Here is a 12,537-nt window from a genome sequence, read left to right on the forward strand (position 1 = left end):
GATGGCTGATTTCCAAAATATACAAAGAACTCAAGAAGTTGATCAAAAAAAAAAAAAAAAAAAACCACCAACTAACCCAATTAAAAAGTGTGCTACAGAACTAAATAGAGAATTCTCAATGAAGGAATCTAAAATGGCTGAAAGACACATAAGAAAATGCTCAACATCCTTAGCCATCAGGGAAATGCACGATCCAGCAATTCCACTCTCAGGCATATACCCAAAAGAAGCACATTCATCCAACAAGGACATCTGTTCAACGATGTTCAGAGCAAATCTATTTTTAATAGCCAGAAACTGGAAGCAGCCTAGATGCCCCGCAACCAAAGAATGGATAGAGAAAATGTGGTACATTTACACAATGGAGTACTACTCAGCGGGAAAAAAAAACAATGGGATCTCCTATTGTAGTTCAGTACTTATCCCTAGGATAGACGTGGACTTTGGGGGCTCATTCCACACAGAGGGATACTCCCTGAGCAAAGACACACGGAAGTGGGCATAGGCCCTATCCAAAAGGATATGAAAGACAATAATCAACCCCCATGGAAGGCCTCAGCCTCCCTGGGGAGCAGAAAGGATATGTAATAGCTAGGGTTTTAGTTGGGGGAGGATGGTAGGGGAAGGAGAGGGAACTGGGATTGACATGTAAAACAATCTTGTTTCTAATTTAAATAAAAAAAATCTGAAAAAAAGAGAGTTTAGCCTCATAGAAACACCTTTCAGAGATGCTAGGACTATAGGCCCAAGATGAATGTCCCAACATTGCAGAGGAACTCTGAGTGACTCTCCAGGCATTCAGCTGTTTTCATCATTTCTCACAAAATTTTGGAAGTTGCTTGCTTGCACTTCCTGTTTACTTAATTAATATAATTTCCTTCTTGGGTCTCTGAGGGAGTTGAAGACTAAATAGTTACAGAGTTTTCCTTGTTTACCACACTCAGAAAGGATACTCACTAAAGAAATGGAAAGTGTTTGAGAGACATTAAAAGACAATTTGATAATGCAAATTAGAATCTAAAGTAAATTAAGTACAAGACTTTGAACATATCAGGATAAGATAGATAATGAAGTATTTTCTCTGAATTTCTTAAATGCAAATGGACTATATATTTTCTCTGAATTTGTCAAGGCCCTTTGTTTTGGATTTACTTGAGCACAGACCTGGCATCTGGCTGATAAATCGTTCACCAAGCTGTTAAATCTAGGTATAATATAACTTGATCTGAGCAACTCAGATGATTTTGTGGGCCCAAGATCAGGAGTCTGGTTAAGGTCAGTTACCAATCCTTGCAACTGTTTCTGGAAGAACAATAATTCCCTCTGGTGTTCTCCACAAACCTGTGGGTTTACACTCTCCATTCCTTCATTTTGAAGATTCTATTTCCTTTCAGTTATACCATGGAGTCTCAGGTAGCACTTGGTTTGGATATGTCACTAGAATATCAGAAGGCCCCACTGGTTTTAGGGCCACTTTTCAAGTCCTTGTCACCAAGTTAGTGGCCAGGTTACCTCTTACCTCAGGGGAGTCATCTTTTTCATGTCCTTGGCACAGGACAGCAACTCATAGGGGAAGACAAATGGCATTTTGGAGAGTCAACATTTCATCTTTTTTTAAAAAAAATTCTTTCCCTCAGCACTGAAGAATCTTTCTCCCTTATATATAGATAAAACACCATGGACATGTTCAGTAGCAAAGGCATAGTGACTGTCTCTTCATATTATTTCAAATTTTCTTTATCCTTATCCTAGAGACTTTTGTTATAGCAATCAATTCGGCTCTCTTGGCTGAGTTACCTGGCTCTAAAGCTTGGGTCCAAACAGTTTCAGTTAAAGTGACTACTGCAACCCACACATACCTTGTTCCATCTTTAATGAAGTTGTTCTCATCTGTGTAAAGCACTGTATCAAGATTTTCAAAGGGTGTGGGTATCCATTAAGTCTGGGCAGATCCCTTGCACCACTGTGGTTACCTCAAGACCTAAGCATTTATAGACCATCAATAGGCAACAAGATAGCAGTACTGAGCTGTGGGTTTCTCAAACTGGACTCAAGGATGATCCAGGAGTAGAGCCTGATACTGCACCACATGGGCAATAGACAGCCAGTGTTCCGATGTTCCTTGGAGGAGGACCTCAACTGCATCAGGTGTTAACTTGTTTGCTTCTTTCACTAGAACAGTGGTAGCTACCACAGTTTTTAAACAAATGGGCAATCCTGAAGTTACAACGTCCAGTTGTTTGGAGAATTACACCACAGGGCATTTCCATGACTCTAAATTTGGGGTAAAAATCCTTCTACATTGTTTTTGTTTCATGTAAAAATTGATGAAAAGATTTTGAGATGTTTGGAAGTACTAGTACTGGAGCCAAATTTGGAGCTGTTTTTGAAACCTCAAAGGCCTTTTGTTCAGTCTCAGTCCAATTTAGTGTCTTTTTTTTCACTTTTTATGCTGGTGTATGCAGGCTTTGAAATTTTTGCAAACCCTTGTATCCTGAGGTGGCAATACCCATAGAAATACTCCAGAGTATCCCTAACTCTTTGGAGTTGGTATCTAAAGGATAGTTGCAATCCTATCTGCCACAGGCTCCATTTACTCATTGGTTGGCAGGCATTCTGTGATGCGATGTAGAGTTGGCTTTCTTAACAGATTCTTTTAACCTATTTTTAGTAATTATGTTTTTTCAGTTTTTAAATGTAAATTAGAAACAAACTTGTTTTACATGTCAATCCGAGTTCCTTCTCCATCCCCTCTTCCCCTGCCCCCCAGTAACTCCCATCCCCTTTATGCTCCCCACAGAGGGTGAGGCCTTCCATGGGGAATCTTCAAAGTCTGTCCTATCTTTTGGAGCAGGGCCTAGGCTGAGACAGTATAACTCTATGCTGAATGGGCTCAAAAAATCCATTTGTACACTAGGGATAAATTCTGATCCACTACCAGAGGCCCCATAGATTGCCCAGGCCTCCTCACTGACACCCACGCTCCAGGGTTCTGGATCAGTCTTATGCTGGTTTCCCAGCTATTAGTCTGGGTTTCATGTGCAACCCTTTGTCAGTCAGCTGTTTCTGTATGCTTCTCCAGCCTGAACTTGAGCCCTTTGCTGATGACTCCTCCCTTTGTGCAACTGCATTCCAGGAGTTCAACTCAGTGTTTAGCTGTGGGTATCTGCTTCTGCTTCCATTAGCTACTGAATGAAGGCTCTAGGTAGTCATCAATCTCATTATCAGGGAAAGGCATTTAAGATAGCCACTCCACTATTGCTTAGATTGTCAGGTGGGGCTATCCTTGTGGATCTCTGGGCATTTCCCTACTGCCAGATTTCTCTTTAAAACTATAATGGATTCATATATTATAGTATCTGTTTCTTGCTGTCCTCTATTCTTCACCCAATTCAATGTTCCTGCTCTGTATTTCCTCATCTTCCCTCCTCTTCTCTCCTCTTTCTCATAACTCCCTCTGCCCTCCAAACATGCTCCCAAATAGCTCAGGAAATCTTTTCCCTTTCCCCGTTTATGACTCTTAGAGTCCTCCTTGTTTCCTAGCTTCTCTGGCTGTGTGGATTGTAGCCTGGTAATCCTTTGCTTATTTCTAAAATCCATATATGAGTGCTTACACACCATGTTTGTATTTTGGTAACTGGGTTACCTCACTCAGGATAGTTTCTTCTAGTTTGCATGCAAATTTCAAGATTCCATTTTTTCCCCACTAAGTAGTATTCCTTTGTATAATCTACTACATTTTCTTTATCCATTCTTCAGTTGAGGGCCATCTAATTTGCTTTCAGGTTCTGGCTATTACAAATAATGCTGCTATGAATATAGATGAACAGATGTCTTTGTTGTATGAATGTGTATCTTTTGAGTATATGCCTAGGAGTGAAATTGCTGGATCTTGTGGTAGACTCATTCCCATTTTCCTGAGGAACCACCATGTTGATTTCCAAAGTAGCTGTAAAAGAGTTTGCACTCTCACCAGCAGTGGAGGAGTGTTCTCCTTTTTCCAAATCCTCTGAGCATAAACTGTCTTTTTTTGTTTTTTATTTTAGCTATTCTCACAGGAGCAAGATGGTAACTCAGAGTTGTTTTGATTTACATTTCCCCGATGGCTAATGATGTTGACCACTTTCTTAAGTGTCTTTCAGCCATTTTAGATCCCTCTATTGAGAATTGTCTATTTAGTTCTGTATCCGACTTTTTAATTAAATTGTTTGGTGTTTTGGAGACTAGCTTCTTGAGTTCTTTGTAAATTTTGGATATCAGCCCTCTGTTGGATGTGAAGTTGGTGAATATCTTTTCCCAGTCTGTGGGCTTCCCAGTTTTGCCTTCTTGACTGTGTCCTATGTCTTACAGAAGCTTCTCAGTTTCAGGAGGTCCCATTTATTAACTGTTGATCTCAGTGTCTGTGCTACTGGTGTAATGTTCAGGAATCAGTGTCCTGTACCAACTAATTCAAGGGTATTTCCCACTTTATCTTCTAATAGATTCAGTGTGGCTGGATGTATGTTGAGGTCTTTGATCCATTAGGACTTAAGTTTTGTGCATGGCTATAGACATGGATCTATCTGCGTTCTTCTACATTCTGGCATCCAGTTATGCCAGCACCATTTGTTGAAAATGCTTTCTTCATCCCATCTTATAAATTTAGCTTCTTTGTAAAAATCAGGTGTTTCTAGGTATGTGGGTTAATTTCAGGGTTTTCAAATCTATTCCATTGGTCTATCTGTATTTTTGTGTCAATACCAAGGTGTTTTCAGGACTAGAGCTCTGTAATAAATCTTGAAGTCAGGCAGGGAGATGCCTGCAGAAGTTCCTTTATTGTACAGGGTTGTTTTGGCTATCCTGGGTCTTTTGTTTTTCCATATAAAGTTGAGAATTGTTCTTTCAAGGTCTGTGAAGAATTGTGTTGGGATTTTGATGGGGATTGCATTGAATCTGTAGATTGCTTTTGGTAAGATTGTCATTTTTACTATGTTGATCCTACCTATCCAACAACATGGGACATGATTCCATTTTCTGGTATCTTCTTTAATTTCTTTCTTTAGAGAGTCAAAATTCTTATGGTACAGGTCTTTCATGTTTTTTCTTAGTGTTACCCAGAGGTATTTTACGTTGTTTGTGGCAATTGTAAAGGGTGATATTTCTCTGATTTATTTCTGCACGAATGTATCATGTGTATATAGTAGGGCTACAGAATTTTGAGTTAATCTTGTATCCTGCCACTTCGCTGAAGGTGTTTATCAGCTGTAGGAGTTCCCTGGTAGAGTTTTTCGGGTCACTAATGTAGACTAGCATATCACCTACAAATAGTGAAAGTTTGATTTTTTCCTTTCCAATTTGTATGCCCTTGGTCTCCTTTAGTTGTCTTATTGCTCTAGATAGAACTTCAAGGACAGTATTGAAGCGGAATGGAGAGAGTGGACAGTCCCTGATTTTAGAGGAATTGCATTGAGTTTCTCTCCATTTAATTGGATGTTGGCTGTTGGCTTGCTGTATATTGCTTTTATTATGTTGAGGCATGTTCCTGTTATTCCTAATCTTTCCAAGACATTTATCATGAAGGGGTGTTGGATTTTGTCAAAGGCTTTTTCAATATCTAGTGAGATGATCATGTGTTGTTTCCCTCAGTCTGTTTATATGGTGGATTGCATTGATGGATTTTGCTATGTTGAACCATCCCTGTATCCCTGGGATGAAGCCTACTTGATCATGGTGGATGATTTCTCTGATGTGTTCTTAGATTTGATTTGCCAGTATTTTATTGAGTATCTTTTCATCAATGTTCATGAGGAATATTGGTCTGTGGTTCTCTTTCTTAGTTGTGTCTTTGTGTGGCTTGGGTATCAAGGTTATTGAAGCATTGTAAAAAGAGTCTGGCGATGACCTTTCTGCTTCTATTGTGTGGAATGCCTTAAGAAGAATTGGTATTAGTTGTTCCTTGAATTTCTTGTAGAATTCTGCAATGAAGCCATCTGGCCCTGGGCTTTATTTGGTTGGGAGACTTTGGATGACTACTTCTATTTTATTAGGATTTATAGGTCCATTTAAGTTGCTTATCTGTTCTTGATTTAATTTTGGTAAGTGAAATCTGTCCAGAAAATTGTCCATTTCCTTTAGATTTTCGAATTTTGAGGAATACAGGTTTTCAAAGTATGACCTGATGATTCTCTGGATATCCTCTGTGTCTGTTGTTATCTACTCCTTTTCTTTTCTGATTTTATTAATTTGCATGTTCACTCTGTGCCATTTGGTAAGTTTGGATAAAGGTTTGTCTATCTTGTTGATTTTCTCAAAGAACCACCTCTTCCTTATATTGATTCTTTGTATTGTTCTCTTACTTTCTAGTTTATTGATTTCAGCCCTCAATTTGATTATTTCCTGGCATCTACTCTTCTGGGGTGTATTGACCTCTTTTCTTCCTGAGCTTTCAGTTGTGCTGTTAGTTCTCTAGTGTGATTCATTCTCCTGAGTCTTCATGTGGGCACTTAGTGCTATCAACTTTCCTCTTAGCACTGCTTTTAAAGTGTCCCATAAGTTTGGGTATGTTGTGTCTGCATTCTCATTGAATTCTAGGAAATCTTTAATTTCTTTTTTTATTTCTTCCTTGACTTAGGAATTGTGCAATTGGCCATTACTTAATTTCCATGAGTTTGTAGAATTTCTGCAATTTCTTGTTTTTTTTTTATTGAATTCTAACTTTAAAGCATGGTGTCTGATAAGATACAGGTTTTTTAAAAAAATTTTTGTACCTGTTGAGGTTTGTTATGTTGCCAAGTATGTGGTCGATTTTTGAGAAGGTTCCATATGGCGATGAGAAGAAGGTATATTGTTTTGTATTTGGATGGAAAGTTCTATAGATGTCTGTTAAGTCCAATTGGGCCATAACTTCTATTAGTTGCTTTGATTTTTTTGTTAAGTGTCTGCCTGGTGTTCCTTTCCAGTGGTGAGAGTGGGGTGTTGAAGTCTCCCACTATAAGTATGTATGGTTTCATGTGTGATTTGTGTTTTAGTAAAGTTTCTTTTACAAATATGGATGCCTTTGTATTTGGGGCATAAATGTTCAGAATTGAGACTTCATCCTGATGGATTTCTCCTGAGATGTGTAGGAAATGACCTTTTTCATCTCTTTTGACTGATTTTAGTTTAAAGTCCAATTTATTGGATATTAGGATTGCTACCCCAGCTTGTTTCTTGGGTCCATTTGATTGGAAGATCTTTCCCCAACCTTTAATTCTTAGGTACCGTCTGTCTTTGAGGTTGAGGTGAGTTTCTTGTAAGCAGCAGAAGGAAGGATTCTGTCTTCTTATCCATTCTGCTAATCTGTGTCTTTTATAGTGGAGTTAAGACCATTAATGTTGATGGATATTAATGACCATTGATTATTTTTCATCCTTGTTTGTTTTTGATTTGGTGATGGTGGCAAGATTATGTGTGGGATTATATCCCTTTTTTCTTGACTGGTGGTAAGTTGAGATTATCTATTGCCTGTGTTTTTCTGGTTGTAGTTAACTTCTCTGGGCTGCAGTTTACCTTCCAGTACTTTCTGTAGGGCTGGTTTGGTGGATATGTATTGTTTGAATCTGGTTTTGTCATGGAATATCTTGTTTTCTCAATCTATAATGATTGAAAGCTTTGCTGGGTATAGTAGTCTGGGCTGGCATCCATGGTCTTTTAGTGTAGGTAGAATATCTATACAGGACCATCTGGCTTTCAGAGTTTCCAAGGAAAAGTCAGGTGTGATTCTGATAGGTTTGCCTTTATAGGTTACTTGACCTTTTTCCTTTACTGCTCTTAATATTTTCTCTTTGTTGTTTATGCTTGGTGTTTTGATTATTATGGGGCAAGGTGACCTTTTTTTTTGTTCAGTCTATTTGGTGTTCTGTAGGCTTCTTGTATTTTCATTGGCATGTCTTTCTTTAGGTTGGGAAAGTTTTCTTCTATGATTTTGTTGAATATGTTTTCTGCACCTTTGAGTTGGATTTCTTCACCTTCTTCTATACCTATTATTCTTAGGTTTGGTCTTTTCATGGTATCCCATATTTCCTGGATATTTTGTGCTAGGGATTTGTTGGTCTTAAGATTTTCTTTGATTGACGAGTCTATTTCTCCTTATGTATCTGCAACTTCTGAGATTCTCTCTTCCATCTCTCGTATTCTGTTGGTTATGCTTACGTCTGTAGTTCCTGATCGTTTACCCAGCTTTTCTACTTCCAGAATTCCCTCAGATTGTGCTTTCTTTATTGTCTCTATTTCAGTTTTTAGGTCTTGAACTGTTTCCTTGAGAGATTTGTTGATATCTTGTGTTTTTTGTTTTGTTTTTTTCTTCCATTTCTTTAAGAGATTTTCTCATATCCTCTTTGAGGTCCTCTATCATTTTCATGAAGATGTTTTTAAGGTCATTCTCTTTTGGTTCTTCTGCATTGTGATGTTCACGTCTTGCTGGTTTATGGTTCCTAGTCTCTGGTGGTGTTATATTGGGTTTTCTGTTGTTGAATGTGCTTTTATCTTGTCCTCTTCTCATCCTTTCTTCTGGTGGGTGTAGCAGGAATCTCTTCGTCTCCTGGTGGGTATGGGACCAAGTTTCTCTTCTGGTAGATGCAAATAGAATCAATACTCTGATGTCTGTCCTCTTATTGTGGATGGAGGCAGAACTCTTACCAGGTCCTTGGAAGTCTCTGGGCGTGTTGGCTCCTGCTGAGTTCAAGAGGGAACCAAAATTATTTTAAGAGGACTTAGACTGGAAATTGTTTAATATCCAAAACCTTAATCTAGACACGTCCCACTTTTTGATGACTGCTCTTCTCTCTTATAGCTTAATTCATTTGGACAACAGCAATATTACTGAGCCCCTAGACTACTTGGAGGCATGTACTAATGGTTTGACTAAATATGCCTCTTAGTGCTTTCAAAACAAAGAAACTACTTTTATGCATCTTCGTGTACATATATATATATATATATATATATATATATATATATATATCCCTGATATATCTATATAACAGGGAAGAGGGGAGAATACATTTTAATATGGACACTGAACTACAAAGATAAACAAAAAAAGTGTTTCACCAGTCCTCATCCTACTGTTAATCAGAGCAGGGATAGCTGGGCCAATAGCCCTAGACACATTAACCTTCATTGGGGCGATACAAACTTTAAATAACTAAGTAGACAGGTTGATCAGGACTTAGGTACATTAAAAGTTTATCAACAGTAAGAATTCCTTGAAGATGTAGTCCTACAAAATCCAGAGGCTAGACTTACTTCTCATGAGATATATGGCTCTGGGAGAAACCTGCTATTTCTATGGTAATCAATCAGGATTAATCACAGGAAACATTGCTATGTTTGGGGAAAACCTGAGAGAGAGAGAGAGAGAGAGAGAGAGAGAGAGAGAGAGAGAGAGAGAGAGAGAGAGAGAGAGAGAGAGAGGTGAATCAGACAGTTGCTACCAGCCTCTATTCTCATGTTTGCCCTGTTTAACAACAATGTTATCAGTCCTGGTTTGGTCCTTATAATTCTCATTTTTAATTGGATTAATGGTGGAACAATGTGTTTTAAATTGCCAGATGAATTATGAAAAGCAAAGTATAAATTCAATCAAATTAATGATCCCTAGGACCAATTACATTCTAGACCCAACCACATTCTAGAATCTCAGGGTAGAAATGCCCCAGCTAACTGCACATTCATTGTTCTTGTTAAACTGCTTGCTTGCTTCCCCCTCCAACTGTTAACCAGAATGTACTTGCTTTCTGTGTTATTTGTCTTTAAAACCTCTCATACTATGCATTCTGGGCTGCTTTGTAATAAGTATTTCTCTCTGGGCAATTGCTGGATGGCATAACACATGTCCTCAATTTGAATTTTCTTCTTTTTTTAAAAAAATGAAGATTTAACAAGAAGTCTGAATTCTACTTTGTCCTTTTGAGGCTAGTTACAGTCATTCTTTAGATAAGTTGCTTTCTGCAAGTTAAACATTATGGCGTTTTAAATGTTTTCCTTGGATACACAGTACAACACATTCAGAATTGGAGAATTAGCTGTTACAATGTTACATAAAATTTAGCAAATGTTTTAGGCTTTGTTAATGTAAGAAAGGTTATGTAAGAAATTAACATCTTAATCATTCATGTGGAACTTTGCTTAAAAAGTGAAAGAATGCCATGCACCTTGGACATAGGCCTAAATGACTCAAGCTAGATCTGGCTTGAAAGCCTCATTCTCTAAGGCTTAAATATGAGGCGGTCGTATTTAAGATTCCAAGAGATGGACTCAACCAGCAGTTCTGCCCAGCTGTATCCTCTATGAGCCAGCATTAGTGATAATTTTGGTATCATAATACTTATGGCTTGATAGTGGCACTTACATCTTGGCAGTAATTAAAAGCTCTCCAATTGGATTAAGATCCACTCAATATGAGGGAAGCCATGCTTGGTGTTGTAAAACTATCCTACTGCTCAGAGCTAGTGAGATCATGGATCTTAGAGGAGTACTTGCTAACATCACTTTACAAGACCAGGATAATTCCTAACTGCTTCTAAATGTTATCCTTGTATCCACAAATAAGATTAGTTAAATACCTCATGCTGGCTAGTTTTATGTCAAGTTTATACCAGCTAGTGTAACCAGAGAGGAAGAAGCTTCAAGTGAGAAAATGCCTCTATAACATCAAGCTGTAAGCAAGATCTTAAATAGTAATAGATATTGGACAATTTTTTAAATTCATGATTGATGTGGCTGGGCCAACCTGTAGTGGTATTAAGGATTATATAAGAACACAGGCTGAGCAATACTCCAATCGTGTAAATGTACCCCATTATATTTATCTTTACCTGGGTGATGGACATTTAGGTTATTTTCACTTTCTGGCTATTATGAATAAAGCTGCTATGGATGTAGTTGAGCAACTGTCCTTTTTTTATGATGGAGCATCCTTTTGGCATATGCTCAGGAGTGATATAGGTTAAGTCTTAAGGTAGATAGATTCCCGATTTTCTAAGAAACCACCACATTGACTTCCAAAGTGATTGTGCAAGTTTGTATTTATAGCCAGTGCAATGGAGGCGTGTTCTCCTTGCTCTACATTCTCACTAGCATGAGCCATAACTTAGATTTGTAATCTTAGTCATTCTGACAGGTGTAAAATGGAATCTCAGTGTCATTTTGATGTTCATTTCCCTGATGGCTAAGGATGGTGAACATTTCTTTAAGCTCTTCTCAGACATTTGAGATTCCTCTATTAAGAATTCTCTGTTTAGATCTGTATCCCAATTTAAAAGAGGTTAGATATTTTAAGGAGACTGAATCTGCCATATCTTTGAATATGTTATGACTGACCCTTTTATAGTTATTTATGTTATACTGTGATATTAACATTAACATGCTAACTTGGGTGTGAATAAAAAGGAAAGGTTCTAATTGAAAAGTGATGTGTTTGTATGTCAGTTGTGCTGGCTAGCTTTATGTAAATGTGATACAAGACAGAATCATCAAAAAGAAGGGCATCTTAAGGGAGAAGATGCCTCCATAAGGTTGGGCTGTGGGCAAGAACTTAAATAGTGATTGATATGGGGCATTTTCTTTATTAGTAATCAATGTGGGAAATCAGTGTGGTTGGGGCCACCCCTAAGCTTGTAGTCTTGGGTTCTACTAGAACATAGGATGAATAGTCAAAGACCATTATAGAAGACCACAACTGGTCAAAATACAAAGCATAAATGGTCATGGTCTTCCCAACTCCAATTAATGAATATACAAGAGAACTGCTGCACCTAAGGCTTGGGGAACATCACAGAAGAGAGGGCAGAGAAATTATAAGAACCAGAAAACCAGGAAATTTGCTTTGAGATTATGGTTCCTAAAATGTCAGGGAATCCTCACCCAAGATACCTCAAAAATATGGTTGCCTAAACAAGACCTGAAGTACAACACCAATAGACACACTAACGTGTAAACCGGAAATGCCGGGTCTTGGAAACAAGACCCAACCTTTTGACTAAAAAACTACAAGTAATTTAGGGATGCTGAGAGTAGGAGAAACAATAGAGTTAGTATCCCTGCTTTAGGTAGGTTTTATGTTTCTGTGATGAAACTCCATGACTAAAGCAATTTGGGGAGGAAAGTTTTTATTTAGATTACATTCCCATATCACTGAGGGATTTCAGGACAAGAACACAAACAAGTCAGGAACCTAGAGGCAGGATCTGATGCAAAGGCCATGGAGGGGTGCTGCTTACTGACTTGATTCCTAGGGCTGGTCTCAGCCTGCATTTATTTATTTATTTATTTATTTATTTATTTATTTATTTATTTATTTATTTATTTATCTATTTATCTATTTATTTAATTTTACATTCCACCCACATTTCCCCTTCTACCCTTCCTCCTGCCCCACCTGTACTCCTTCCAGCCCACCTCTCATCCACTCCTCCCAATGGGTAAGGGTTCCCATGAGGAGTCAAAGTCTGGCATATTAAGTTGGGGCAGGAACAAGCCCCTTCTCCCCTCCATTAAAGCTGAGTATGGCATCCCATC

This window comes from Cricetulus griseus, chromosome 2 (assembly GCF_003668045.3).
Source record: "Cricetulus griseus strain 17A/GY chromosome 2, alternate assembly CriGri-PICRH-1.0, whole genome shotgun sequence".
In the NCBI taxonomy this organism is placed as follows: Eukaryota; Metazoa; Chordata; class Mammalia; order Rodentia; family Cricetidae; genus Cricetulus; species Cricetulus griseus.